This window comes from Manis pentadactyla, chromosome 7, assembly GCF_030020395.1.
Source record: "Manis pentadactyla isolate mManPen7 chromosome 7, mManPen7.hap1, whole genome shotgun sequence".
NCBI lineage: Eukaryota > Metazoa > Chordata > Mammalia > Pholidota > Manidae > Manis > Manis pentadactyla.
In genome coordinates this window covers 85716130-85731924 of record NC_080025.1, presented here as the reverse complement: position 1 = coordinate 85731924, position 15795 = coordinate 85716130, and positions in this window count along the sequence as shown.

Below are 15795 nucleotides of genomic sequence, written 5' to 3'. Positions count from 1 at the left end.
ATATACTTTTATGCAATTTTAAAAATTAGGGTCATACCATGCATGCTACCTCCTGCCATCATCGAGGTTCTTCTTGAGAAGTCAGAGAGAGAATGGATGCCCTGATCATAAGACTGATGGTTGTGAACTCTCTGAAGACAGAATCAATAATCAATGTACATAAAATCCAGAGTAACCTAGTTTGTTAATATCCATAAACAATTTTTTTGTTTCATACAATTACCCCTCTTCATTTTCTTCATAAAAACTCCTTCTCCTTGTTTTCACCCTGCAAGTGAGACACTATATGGGTTTCTACTTGAATCTGCTCCCTGAGTTACAGTTCTTTGAACTGTATAAATAACAAAGTGCTCATTTGCCTCTCATCGCTGCTTTTTGTTTTCAGGTTAGCAGTGTCCTATTTAAAAGATGCAAGGAAGTCCTTCTGGCTAAAGCATATTGAAAGGGAGAGAAGAAACACATTGAGAATAGATATTTCATCAGCAGTGAGACTATGCTTAACCTCAGAAGCCTTTAAAAGATTATGGTCTTCAGATTAAGAGCAAAAATTGAAGAGCTATGAATAGGGAGTGGTAGGATCAGACATTTTATAAGGTTATTCTCGATAAAGTAAGCAGATTGAGGAGGGAAAATCATGGCTATGAGAAGCCCAGACAGGAAGCTACTCCTACAGTCGTCTAAGGATGGGGGGCAGGGATGGTGTGTAGCTTGGAATAGGAGGAAACATGGAATGGAGAACAAGACCAATTTAGAAAATATTTGGTTTTCCTAACCAAACACCTGTTATCCTTAATCCTTCTGTGCTTTTCATATCAAATCTATCTTATAACTCTGCCGTTTTGACAATCTAGTTCTATGTATTATTTTTTATTCTTTTAACTATATCTTAGTCTAGCTTAGATCCTGCAGAAACAATCTAACTGATAAACTTTTAGTACCATATTGCAAGAGATCTCAGTAATATAATTTTATCATATAACTCCTTGATTAGAATGTTTTTATTTTTAACCACTTGAATGTATAATAAAATCTAACCTATGAAATGAGGCTTAAAGGCCTTCCTAATATTCAGTGATCCTTACCAAGGCACATTTTTGAACTTACCTCCAACTCTGTATTCCAGCCATACTGAATTGTCCTTAATTTCTCCCCTCCTCCCAAACTGGGCTTTGTTCTCACTTGCTATTCCTTCTGCCTGAGTACTGCACCACAACCATCTACAAGATACTCCACATCCTGCCCCTCACATGCAGACAAGACAACTCTTACTCAGCTTTCAGCTTGTGGTATGGATGTGATTTCCATCCCCTGGAATCCTTACCTGGCCTTTTAATTAGGGCATAGTTGCTCATTGTTTGTTCTCTATAGCCCTTTGTAGCTCTGTTGCATGATTTATCACACTAAGGAGTATTATCTGTTTCCTAGTCCCTATCTCCTACTAGCTTCTTGAAGGCAAGGAATGTATTTCATTCATCTCTGTATATGGTGTGTCTTGATGCATGGTGAACTCACAATAAATATTGACAAATAAGTTAATCATGTCATAAATGTTAAATTCAATCACAGCATTATTTTTTAACAGCTGCATCATTTTAGTTAACTCTCTAGCCTGGTGAACTTCAGTTTCTCCATCTTTAAAATTGAGATAACGCCCTGACTAAAAATTGCATGAGTTAATTAAGAATATAATAATGACACAGTCTTTAATTTTAAGTGTATTAATAAATATGATATGCTTTCTTGGTACCTTTGTTTCCTCTTTTATAAAATAAGGTTTGACTGAGACTGGCTTTTAATAGGCACTCAATAGACACTGAGTAAGTGACTACATGAATGAATGAATGCCAGACAAATATTCTAGAATTTCACGTTCTTTTGTCAGAAAAACTTTGCAATAAGTTATTTCTTGAGCTCTTTTGAAACTTTACTATTGAGGCTTTGATTACCTCATTCCCTCAGAATCCCTGATTGTTATTAGTATTATTCACTTTCACTTTAATTTATTCAACTTCAAAACCAGAAAATTAAAGACCTTACATTTCTTCTGATCTGAACATAAGCCTCTGCTTCTAAAATGAAACAGCTGCTTGGGCAAACGTTTGCATTGCCCATGCAGGGGCGCCAAGAGGACTGCAATGGCTCTCACCTGCTGAGGAGTAACAGAAGTGCCCGAACGGGTTGGTGTGTGTTGGGCGGGCGGGGGGTTGGGGGGGCGCGGGGAGGGGGTGTGTGGCAGGGGGGCGGGGGTGGTGGGGGAATGCCGCAGAGTCAGAGGTAAGGTAAGGTGCTGTTCTGTTGCGTCTGCCGAAAGCTGGTTGAAACCTGGGTGGAACTGGCTGGAATAAGATTTAATTGAGACACGAGGTATTTGATACAAATAGACATCCATAGCCAAAACAAGTTACAAGTCAACAGAAATACGTCTAAGAAGATCTGATGGTTGAGCGTCGATTAGACAAATTCATTGGTTAGAACCAGGCCAACAGCTAGCAGCATGGTTGCTCTTCACGCCAAAGAAGGGCCCACAGGTCTATGATGCACACACAGTTATGTCCTCTGAGGAGTCCACAGCAAAGTATGTACTGGAATGGAACATAAGAGTGGGCCTGCCTTCAGCCATTCAGAGTCTGAAAAAATAACTCTGGTGCAAACATGTATACAAAGCATATTCAAATAGAGAAATTCATGCATTAAACCAGATCAAGAAAGACAAATACCACATGATTTCACTTACTTGTGGATCTAAAAACAAAACAAAATGAACAAAATAACAGTAGACTCATAGACACTGAGAAGTGACTGATGGTTACCATATGGGAGGGGTTGGGGAGGGCGGATGCGTGAAAATTCTCAGCATAATATAAATTGGCCAAGGGGGTGGTAGTACAGCATGGAGGATATAGTCAGTAATTCTGTAACATCTTCCTCTGTTGACACATAGTAACTGCACTAGTGGGGGTGAGGATTTAAAATGTGGGAACTGTTGAAACACTATGCTGTATACTTGAAACCAATATGAGATTGCATATCAACTATACTTCAATAAAAAATACATATTTCAAATAATGTACCATTTTAAAAAATAGCGAAGTTTTGCATCAGTATACAGATCTATGTGGTAACCCCAAAGATAGCAAGGAGCAGAGGACATCATGCAAATCAAACAGATGGTTGAAGTTCAGTGGAAAGGGGAGGACAGAAGGGTTTTTGCTTTTGTGAGGGTTTGTGTGTGTGTGTGTGTGTGTGTGTGCACTTCAGTACAATGTGTAAACACTAGAACTAGAAAACAGTTAATATAACTGATCCTGGAGACTGTGATAAAATTGACATCTGTGATTTATTTCAGGAATCAAAAAATTTGCACATTTGAAAAAGATTTAATGCTCAGGTTTTATAGGTGAGTATCAGGTATTAGCTTCACAAGTAGGATGATTTTTTTCTTGTTCTTTCAAAGTATCAACTGGCAGAAGACCAACCTTCAGAAACAATGGCAAAGGTGGGGCAACAGGGAGCTTGGGGCAATCTGGGGACTCTCCAGAGCACTCAGCCTCCTTCTGCACCTGCAGAACTGAGGTTTCTTAGCTCTGCTAACCCGCAGGAGAAAGGCTCCTCAATCCAGAAGAGAGCGCTTCTAGGATTTCCCAGGGGTCAGTCCCCTGTACTTGTTTTGCTACCACACTAACTCGCTTACTTGCTCCCTGTCTGCTTGTCTGAATGTCATGTCCTAACAGTTCTTTCTTTCATGCTAGGTTTGAGTGCCAAACCCTAGCTCATCCCTACATTCTTGGTGTTTATTACTGCCCAAGCTGCCTTTACAGCTTGCCACTGCCACGCCTAGTGAGTCCTTGCCTGTAAATCCTGACTACACCTTTGTTTGGCTACATACCTGGGTTGAACATCTGGAAAATTATGATAATGGACTTGCTAGTAACTAGTACTTGTAACTGCTTTGAGGTTTTTGCTTACCGTTTTTTTCTTTTTAAGAGAGAAGGAATGTATTTGTTATATGATGAGAAGAAGACAGCAGAATCAGATACTGTTCTGGTGCAGAAATACTTACATGTGAAGAAAGTGCCTGCAGGATCTTAGATAGCTACAGTGAAAAGAATCTGGAGTAACTTGAAGTATGTACCTTAAGAATGCATTGAATTTTGTTTGTATTTGAGTTATTTTAATGCTCTCAGTGGGAGTTGGAAGGTCAACAAAGTGTTTGAAGTAATTATTTTCTTAGCTCCCACTTACAGCTTTTTCTTCTATTTCATATATTGTGAAGTATTAGACACCTATTTGTGAGCTGGACTCAGGACCTCTCTTTCTTTTATATTCTGACCATCCTCTTTTGGTGTTAATTTGGTAAGGGTTCCAAACTTTATCACACAGTGGTTCGAATCAACTAGAGAGCTTTAGAAATTCCCTGGGCCTTGCCCCCTGTGATTTAATCCTGGGCACCCAGATTTTTTTTTCAAGCTCACTGGTGATCCTAATAAGCAACCAAGGTTATGCCTCTCTACAGCAGTGGTTCTCAAAGTGTGGTCCCTGGGCCAGCATCTCTGGCAACACTTGTATACTCATTCGTTATACATTTAAATTCTCAAATGAGTTGTAAATTCAGAGGCTATGGAGGTGAAATCAAAATTTTTTTACTCATATATCATATACAATTCTTCCATGTAAAGTGTACAATTCAATGGCTTGTCATATATCCACAAAGTTGTACAAGTATCACCACAGTCAATTTTAGGAGATTTCCATCACCCTTAAAAGAAACACTGCAAGCCTTAGGTCATCACCCCTCAATCCCTCCAACCCCTCAGTCCTTGGCAACCACATATCTATTTTCTGACACTATAGATTTACCTCTTCTAGACATTACAAACAGAATCAGACAATTTTGTGATGGACTTCTTTCATTAAGCATCAAGTTTAAGGCTCATCCATGAATTAGTGCTTCATTAAGCATAAAATTTAAGGCTCAGCATGAATTAATGCTTCTTTTTATTGTGAAATAATGTCCCACTTTATGTATATACCACCCTTGATTTATCAGTTTATCATCTGATGGAGAATTGGATTGTTTCTGCTTTTTGGCTCTTATGAGTACTTTTGCTATGAACATTCATGTGCAATTTTTGTGTGGATATATATTTTCATTTTTTTAGTGTATATATACATATATATATACATATATATATAGGAGCAGAACTGTTGAATCATATGGTAACTCTATATATAGTCTTTTGAGGGACTGCCAGAATATTTTCCAGAGCAGCTGCACCATTTTATATTTCCACTAACAGTGTTTGAGGGTTCCAATCTCTCCACAATCTTGCCAATACTTATCTGACTTTAATTCTAGATAACTCAGTGTTTATGAAGTGGTATCTCATGGTGGTTTTGATTATCATTACACTAATGGATAATGATGTTGAGCATTTTTTCATATGCTTTTTGGACATTTGTATTTCTTCTCTGGAGGAGTGTCTGTTCAAGTCCTTTGTCTCTTTTAATTGGGTTTAATACTTTTATCTAATGAGGAACTTATAGCTAGAATAAGTTTATTAGATATAATTATATTTGCAAATGTTTTTCCCATTCTATGGATTGTCTTTTCACTTTATTTATAGGATTCTTTGGGACATAAATATTTTTATTTTTGATGTTACTCAGTTTATTTGTTTCTTTTATTATTTGTACTTTTGGTGTCCTACTTAGGACTCAAGGTCACAAATATGTATATCTATGGTTTATTCTAAGTATTTTTTATAATCCTTGCTCATATATTTAGATCTTTGATTACTTGAGTTAATTTTTTGCTTATTATGTGATGGAGGGATCCAACTCCATTCTTTTGCATGTGAATACCCAGTTGTCCCAGCAATATTTGCTGAACAATCTGTGTTTCAATAAGCTCTAGTGGTAATTCTGATAGAGGCTTACGTTTGAGGACCACTGTGCTATGGATAGTAAATCTTCTCTGTAACCTGTCTCAGACCCATATAAGTCTCATGTGCATATAGATCTCATATGCATGCCACATAGGATGTTCTATTATAGAAAATTATCACTTTCCTCTTAAAAATCATATAGATCAGTTAAATGCAATACTATAACTCTACATTTGTAGGCAGATAAAAAATAGTTTTTGATGTATTTGTTTAAAATTTTTTCTCAAAGATAGATAAAAATATTATTGTTGATTATATTCTGAATGTCATGTGTTTTCTAGCTTTGAGCATTAATGTGCATAACAGTTCCCTGCCCAGATGCTCCTGTTTTAAGAAAGGTTTAATACTCTGCATCAGCCAAACTGTCTTATGAGAGCACTCCAAGACTGCTCATGCATTAACAAAGGTTGAGCATGTGCAAAACCCAGTTAGTTGTCCTCTACCCTATTTCTTTTTGTCACTTTTCAAGGGAAATGGTAAGGATCTATTTTATAAAGAAAGAGGCTGTTTTTGATGATGTGATGAAGATATTTTTCCATGCTAGCTCTATTATTATAGTTTCAATTCTGCCAGATTGAAAATGGATTGTTTAAACTTCAACATTGCCAATGCCAAAGCCATCTGTCAGACAAGTGTGATTTTCGTGAAAACACTGTTTCATATTTGCTACAATTTTAGCTTGTTGGGGAGCTTCATTTGGTTTATACATCTTTGAAGAATGTAGCTTGTCCCATGTCTTCCAATGCTGCCACTACCAAAGTGAAGTTTTTATATTTAAACTTGAAAAAAAACTTTAAATGTAATAAAATTTTAGGTAAATTCCTTAATCAAAACTATTAGATATGTATATTAGCTATAAGAAGTTATAACAGAGGGCTGTGTATTTCTGGCATTGAACTAACCTAGACACAGCAGGTATTTTTCCATCATTTTACAAGTAAAGCACTGGAATTTATCCATACTCACACAGAGTGATAATAAGGATTTGAACAATGATTCTTCAGATTCTAAACACCTAGTTGTTCCCACTGAACTGCATGACCTAACATACATATATATATACATGCAATAAAATGAAACAAGGAAATGTGGAAGGAAACAAAAAATAAGCCTAGTTTAGAAATGCATGGTCTTCTAAAACATTTATAAATTTTTGACACAATATGATATTTAAATCTGGCTTCCATTCTAGAGACACAATTACTAAGCAAATATAGCAGTGTCTTTTCATTCCTTGGGATGATTAAATGGGATATAAAGGGAATTTGTAATGGCAGAGTAAGAGAAATGCCTGGCTTCCATCTGGACAGAAGGTAAACATACAGCCCATTTGTTTGTCTAGGATAGTCCTAGTTACTTCTTTTGTACAGCATAACTATTGGGAGCATCTCCTTTACTCTAAAAAATGTCCCATTCTATTACAATAAATTATGTGGTTACCTCATTATAGCTAGCACTAGGTACCCATCACGGCACCGCCTCTCTGCTAGTTAATGACTTAGAAATGTAAATCAGTGTATCATAAGTGTGTGCCTGCCCAAGTCTTTTCCCTCTACCAGTCAGCTACAGAAAGGAAAATGCACCATTGGAATTATTTTGCTGGGTTAAGACTCTGTATCTCCAGATAGCCTGTATTCCAATAACATGAAGTAGTATCTGTTCCCAGGCCCTACTGCACTGGCATGGATTATTTATCTGAGCATCAAACAACTGTGTGAAACTGAAAAACAGACTAGTGGATGAAATGGCAGGAAGCATGGTATCCACTTGAGGGGAGCAAGGGGTTTTTTGAAGCGAGGCTCCCTGCTACTCTGCAATTAGCAAAAGGTAACAGTCTGCAACAAAGCCTGATGAATGGAAGGGGCAGGAAAAAGAAAGGTATGAGTCTAGCTGGGTGAATGTCTAAGAATATAATGTATTTTAAACGGTGGAAGCCAATACCACCTCTGTGGTATTGTAGTTTAGCTGATAAACAAATCAACTGATGGTGCCTTTCTTCAAAGGTAAGTGAATTAGAATAGAAATTAATTTTCTTTTTACAAAGCTGGTGACTTCTTTTGGATTTACTGATCAAGCTGTTTTCCCACCTCTGAATCTCACTTTAACAACCAATAGCTGACTTAGAGAGCCATTCCTATATCTAGAACACTAGTTTTCTACTATGTTCCTAGAGAAATATTACATACTGTACTCTACCATGGGTGAGGGCTGTTGGGGCTGAGCCCACTCAGAGGATACTGTATATAATTGTGCACAGAGTACAAGAAAATTAGTGTGATAAATCTGTTTATGCATCCTGGTAGCCAAGAGAAATAAAGAAGATTTCTCTCAACAGAGCTTCAACGGAAGAGCCCAGTTAGTTTATTATTCATTCACCTTGTAAAATTAGGTCAAGTTATCTGATTTCCTCCTTTTAAAATATCAAACTTTTCCTCTAAAATGCAGCCAATTTGCAATTACCGAGAATGGGGGTGATAGCGTTTGAGCTTGGCCTTCTTCAAGTTAGGGCAGCCTCACGAGATCCTGGGATGCTGACTGTTGACTCTCCTCTCCCTCCTCCCTGCCCCAAACACAGGAATCCTCCAGCCGAGTCAGAAGGCTCCGCCTGTGCTCCTCCCAGTGCTGCGGGGCCCCTCGCCTGCCTTTTCAGAAGTGGTGCTTTGACTTACAGTCAGACGGGGTGCACACTCCATTTCATGGATCCCCTCTCTCTGTGCCTAAGTTCCTCTCATGAGAGAGGGGGATATTTTAAGCACAGGTCTGATTAAGTTTATTTTCTTCTTTTTTACTCTCTGTCACTCCTTTAAATTTGCTTAATGAGTCTTCAACATCTTTCCAAGAGTCACGTTAGTTTTCTCCTCTATATTGTCTTTGATTTCTCTTGGTTTTCTCTTCTCTCTTTCCCCTAGAAGCTAATCATCCTTCGGTATTAAGGTGAGATGTCTGGTGTTTCTCCCACCCAGCATTGTCTGGAGTTGCCAAGATTATTCTTTTTTTTTTTTATTTTTTATTAAGGTATGATTGATATACACTCTTTTGAAGGTTTCACATGAAAAAACAATGAGGTTACTACATTTACCCATATTATCAAGTCCCCACCCATACCCCAGTGCAGTCACTGTCCATCAGTGCAGCAAGTTGCCAGAGATCCACTATGTCCCTTCTCTGTGATACACTGTTCTCCCCGTGATCCCTCACACCATGTGTACTAAACATAACACCCCTCAGTCCCCTTCTCCCTCCCTTCCCACCCAGCCTCCCACACCTCTCCCCTTTGGATACCACTAGTTCATTGCCAAGATGATTCTTTACACCATTGAGGTTAGTCCTAAGATTTATTCAAAACAGTATTTAACAATATGGCACTTACTATGAGTAATACAGCATTCTGACTGCTTGGAATATATTAATATACACAGCTTCCTAATAGCCCTGTGAATTGGGATCTCCTACCATACCCCATAGGCCAACTGAGACTCAGGAAGACCAAGTGTATCACCTAAGGTCTTGGAGGCAATAACAAATAGCACTGGGCATCCACCCAAGGCAGTTTCCCTCTGTGGTGTGCTCTGAGCTGCTGTCTGCACCACACCGCATCACTAAGAATGTGACTTACATTAAATCATAGCGCGCCAAGTTAAAAGTCATATCAGTGTGATGCCATTTTAAGGTACACGTGTATTCAAATACATGTGTCGCACAGTTAGAACTTTCTCTCCATCTTATAACTGGCCAGTAAAAAGGAAAGAATACATTTCATAAAACTCTTAAGAATCATGGAAATAACAGAAGAGAGATAATTTGTCTGGACTTCAAGAATAAGTTGCTTTGATCTTTAAGTTGTTTTGAGTACAAATAAAACATTAGTGAACTATTTTATAGAAGTATGAGTATTTTGTATTGCAATCCAGGAGTTCAAAAAATTGTGCAGAAACAATGACAATCTTTTGGGATTTAAGTCTCACACCACGTCTTCCTTCTGGTCAACTCCATCTGCCATGTTCCTTTTCTTGAGCAGTTACTCAACATTTTCTCTTTTCCCTTCCTGCCATTAGCCAGTCTGCCCTTGCTTCACAGAAAATTCTATCACTGAAAAGGCAGACTCATATAGAAAAAAATATCAAAAGTCCTCTGTCATTTAAACAAGCTTGATACAGGATTGTTCCTTAATTTCCAGAACTTGTTTTTCCTCTGTAATAAACAATATATGGCAAGTGGCATATGATTTCAAATATAAAAGTAATGTAGTCCTGAATTTCTGTCATCTAGTCAGATATTATAAGTAAAGAATGCAAATTATGGAGATAATGTTATGCTGAAAAAACAGGTTTTCAGTAAAACTTGGTTTGATTATTTAAGCCTGGTTTCCCTCATTAAATATTTTATCTCCTTATTCCACAGTATTTTCCAGGAAAATTTTGCTATATGGTAACATATTAACCGATAAGTAGAAATTATCACATAAAAGTTTAAAATATACATATATGTAACATGTAATGAATTAGTATTTTTATAAAACAAAAAACATTAAGGTAAATATATTTTCTCAGTTTTCTACCCACACAGTCACCTACATGTATATTGTAGATATTTCCTAAATTAGTTTAATAACAGATATTGAATCATATGGCCTTTTGTTTCTAAAATTTTACTTCTTGCATAATCTGATTGTCTTTACCTTTTTGGCAAATCAGATTTTTATTGTCTGAGAAGTAGAGTCAATGTGAAAGTTAATGAGTGGAGTTTAAATAACAGAGTGCAAGTTCATTACTGCTCTAAGCTTCTCGCAAAAAAAACGCAATATATAAAAATATTCCATTGTTGTAGAGTTATCTCAAAAAGCACCTTTCATTCTTCCCAAAACCCTAGTCTTTGTGGCAAACTACATTTGTTTTTGCAGTCAAATATCTCTTGAGTCTTTCATTCCTGAACAGACAAGAAATGCAGCTAAGCAAGATTTTAAAAGCACTGAATCAAAATAAAAGTTATAAATGTTGTTGCTTTCCAACACTGAACTCAGAGGTCTATTTACATGCATCAGTGCTGCCAAAAATAAGCTGTTCTGTAAGTATTAAAATTCCTTTGAGCATGGGGTGCTTATTAATCTTTTTGTTCTCTAGACCGTAACCACCTCTGGAGCCTCAGCCCCTGTCAGATAGTTTAAGAAATCTGCTGGCATTACCTGCCCACAAATCAGCTCTCTGCTCTGCTATCTTTCATGTTTAACATCCTTTCATCTATACAATCGACAGCCTACATTCCTTCAATATGTGTTTCATTTTTTGAGCCTGTATCACGTAACAGAAACTCTCCTACCACTATTAGGAACTGGAAGATAATCAAGATGAAATCTGTTCTCAAACACATAGCGAGCACATACTATGCCTGGTGTTGGTGGAGTACAACCTACATGGAGCAAACATGAAGAGTGCCCTTCCTGGAGTTCATATTCTAGCCTGGCACATTGGTTAGTAAGACAATGACTCAAAAAGTGCTATAAAGAGATGCAATAGTTTCATACAAAAGAGCAGAGATGCTGTAAGACATCTTTCTGAACAGTGTGTATTTGCCAAGGAATCAAGAGGAGGACTCTGCCAACCAGATCAGGGGGGCCAGGAATTTCCATGCAAAAGTGTACGCAGGGGCACATGCAGCTGTCTGGGAAGTACAAAGTCCTGCACAGAGCTGACCCGGCAACATCAAGGAGATGGGGAGGTGAGGGGCAGTGAGAGGTGCCCCTGGAGGAGAAGGCAGAGGCCATAAAGGGTTCTCCTAACATGAGGCTAGGGGAGGCCATTAAGGATGTTGAATGGGGCACTGAAATCATCCAGTTTGAATGAGATGCTTAGTGCTGTGGGGAAAGGGGACTGGAGCAGATGGGTGAGCTCAAGGAGGCCAGTCAGGGCCATGGCAGTGCTCCCTCAGGAGGGGTATGTGCGGTGGGAGAAGGGGGTCTCCTCCAGTCAGCTCCAGGACTGCCCAAGTTCTCACTGCAGAGCACGGCCTGGAGTTTTGTCCTCTCTGGCTCTCATCATAAGGCCAGCTGAGAAAACTACATTGACAGAAAATTCTCTAATAGGATATCTAGCTATGAGCTTCTGTAGGTTTTCTGAGTCCTATCCTTCAATTAAGTTACATCAGAAAGCCATTAGTTGAACCCTCCCCAGAAAAAGCTCTAGTGAGTTTGATCATCACAACCACCCAAGCAACAGTACATCTGCTATAGAACTTCTTTTGGAGACCTGGCTAATGGGCTGCAGATGTCTTACAAGAGCCCATGTTCTCTGTAATAGTTTTTAGGAGGTAAGATGAGGAAAAATATTTTTCAGAAGATTCAGTTTCTCTTTTTATTTGAAAATTTAATTATGAAATATAACTTGGCCTTGGTTGCCATAGACAGCTCAGACCTACTTTCCCCCTACTAACCAGGAGGACAAATTTCACCCTCAAAATAGGAGAAGCTTTCTTTTCTTATACTTAAGAAGGTAGTTTAGATATATAAGTGCCCTTTACTGTTGTTGTTGTTTTTAAAAAAAAACCTCATGTTCGTTTGGAAGTAGTAGTGTATAAACATGAAATAAATTGTATTATTGTCTTCACATTCACAGTTCCTACAGAACTTTAAGATGATACACATGACAACCTAAATAATAGAGCAAAACAATTCAAAGAGGTAACTAGCTTCAAGAGCAAATGGACTACTTTTTAAAACACTTTCTTTAAGGTACTTCCACAGATAAAAAGTTATGTCTGAAGTCTCAATGTTAGCATCAGTCCAGAGTGACATTTCTAATATACTTAGAACTATTTTATTTTAATGGGAAGCTTACTTCCATGAAAATGTCTTGAAATAATCTTACTATTCAAATAGAGGAATTAACTCATTTTCGTCTACCTCCAGAGTACCTAAGAAGCTCCAGCTAGAGGTGTGCTTTTCTAAAAAGAATTTACTGTACACCAATGACATGGAAACACAATGTGCTCACTTCATCTAGTCTAAGTTAGAAAACTATTACAGCACACTGTGTTATTTTTAATCTAACCACATGAAGCTATTGTAGATATTATTCATAATGATCACAAATTCAAAGACAATTATAGAAATAACTGTTTCAACACTCCTGTTTCAGTATCTTTTAAATGTTATGTATTTAGGTTTAGTTAAGAGAATCCATCATAAAGAGCTTATGAGTAGGGATGCTATGTGGTTGTCTTCTACTGTATGGCCTCCTGAAGACTACAAGGAATGCTGGGTAACCAGTCAGTGTGAGAGGAGCATCACCTCTGTCTCTGTGTAGATCACCTGTCATGTAGGCTGACATCCACCCTTAATTTAGGCTGCCAGTATCGGCTGGTCGCCCTCATCCAGCCATGTCATAGTAGCAACATCTGAAGAGTTTTACTCATTGTGTTTATAACTTTCTAGTCAACAAAATGTTACATATGGCATTCTACAGATTGAAAACTGAACCAACCGCTTTAAAATGTACCCATTCCTACTTCCTCATTAATTCCTTTTTTCCTGAAAACCATCTTTGTCCCAGTGCTTGATGGTAGGTGTGCTGAGAGATGCTAACACACTGGTGGCCTCAGACTTCTGAGTCACCTGTGCTTATCCAACTCCCCCTCCAAGGGGCCTGGTTTTCCCTCTGCCTTGTCTTCATTGCACCCACATACACCACTTCCCTGCCATTTGCTCACACAGGATCATAAAGAACTGCCTTTGGGGTTCCATCTAGGCCCCACATGCATTAAAAATATCTCCATTTCTGAGCCCCTGCACCCATTTTCATCTTCTAGGTCACCTCTGCTCACCTAGAATGACAAGGAGTAGGCTCTGCTCCCTGAACTTTGTGCTAAGAAACACTGGTCCTTATCGTAACTATAATCATTTTGCTCCACTGGCCAAGTTCTTCGGCTAGACCTCAATTTTAATAACACATACTGAAACATAACATACATACAAATTTAATCCCACTATCATTGGCATCAATGTAAAATTAAAATATGAAAACATAAAATATAATTTAATATAAAAATTAATGCACTGTTTAGGCAATTGTCCTAACTTATAGTTCCTCCCATACTCAGGTAATGATGTGGCTCTGTAATGTCTTGGTGCTCATCCACAGCAGTTTTTTCCTCTTTAAAGAGCCAGTTCTAGGTCTCCTGTGAGCCTCTTCTGCATTCCATTTTGATCCACACTGCCTGAAAGTCTACAGTGAAATGACCATTTGTGTTGTAAAAAACAAAAACAAAAAATGGAAAAACAGCCTACTTATAATTGCTCATAGTTTCAGGTTGGGGGATGTGGCTTCCCAATGAAATCAGTGAAACCAAAATAAGTCAAGGAAAAGGGTAGATTGGGAGAAACTGTTTTTTATTGCTCACACCTTGCTTGAATTCACTAGCTAGGCCTGGCCTCATCCATGTCCTCTGGCCACTGCTCACAGTCTCCCCTTACAGCACGCTCTCTACTGCCTGCCTGCCCCTCCATTGGCCAGTCCTTGGTAACTGGCAGATGCCAGAACAATTACCTACTAGGAAGAGAGAGGAGGAGAGAATAGCCATTTTCTCTCCACCCTTTGCCCCAGAGGCTGCGGCAGTAAACACCTATTGATCCGTAGATGACTAAGGCCAGGTGGGAGATTCTGGAAATTCTTCAATTTACCCCACACTCAGTATTCTGATTTATTGTTCAGACAGGTCTATAGAAGCATTGCTGTTCAAACATTCTCAGCTCTTATTACTAAACACTCCATTTAAATATTGAAGATACTGGTATTATGGTTTTTCAAATACACAAAATAGTTGTCCTTCTGGGGAGGTCAATAGTATTGCATAAATGCTAACTTCAGTAATGAGAAGGAGAGGGAATCATAAGTTTTTTTATGCTATCTGTACTGAGTTTCATCTAATACCCAGAGATCATTTAACTAGAAAAATATTTCTCACAGGAGCATTAGTGGTAGAAATAACAGTTAAAACTTTCTCCTGCTCACCTGGTGTCTTGCTGTTAACTCTAACCCTATACAGACATTGCTTAAGCATTTAAAACATAATTGTACCAAAAATGAAGAAAAGTTTTAAAAATGGGAAAGGAGGACATGCTAATCCCAGTAATACTCAAGAAAACATAACGTAACTGGCCACTATTAGGTTTAAATATTCTTTTAAATATTTCCTATCAAGTGATCAGCTTAGCAGTGGAAAAGGAGGGAAGGAACAAGCAATAAGGACTTGCTATTCTGGTAGAGAAATACTATTTTGGAACTTACAACATGGTCAAGAATTGTAAAAACATGAGGGTCTCTAAAGTATTATTTTATAAAATGTGTAAAATTCATGAAGATTAAATTGACTGAAGGACTAAGAAATATAAACTTTTAAGCGATATCTGTAGTAGCAATTTTAAGTCACTGTTCTTTAACAAGGGTATTAGATATTATATTAAACTGAGTATATATAACCCAAGGCCTAAGTTAAATTAAGCAATAGAAAAGGAATAATATAAATAGGAAGTACAACCATTGATCAGCTACTAAAAAGATATAACTGGTATTTGAATCTAACTATAAAATTTTTTTAACCTATTTTAAGAGACATACTTGATTTTCTGTGACTGCGAGGTCCAGTCATGAAACAAAGAAACAGTCTGACACAAGATTTCTTCCAATTGCCAATTTCATTGTTCTGAAAAATACACATTGATTCAGCATGAAGTCTTTCTTGCACATGGGTCTCAACTAAAGCTCAGCTATTACAAGTTTGACATTTTAATTTTGAACAATTTATTTTACTTGAGAATTAAAGGCATGCTAAATGATAATCAAATTTTCAAGAAAATTTA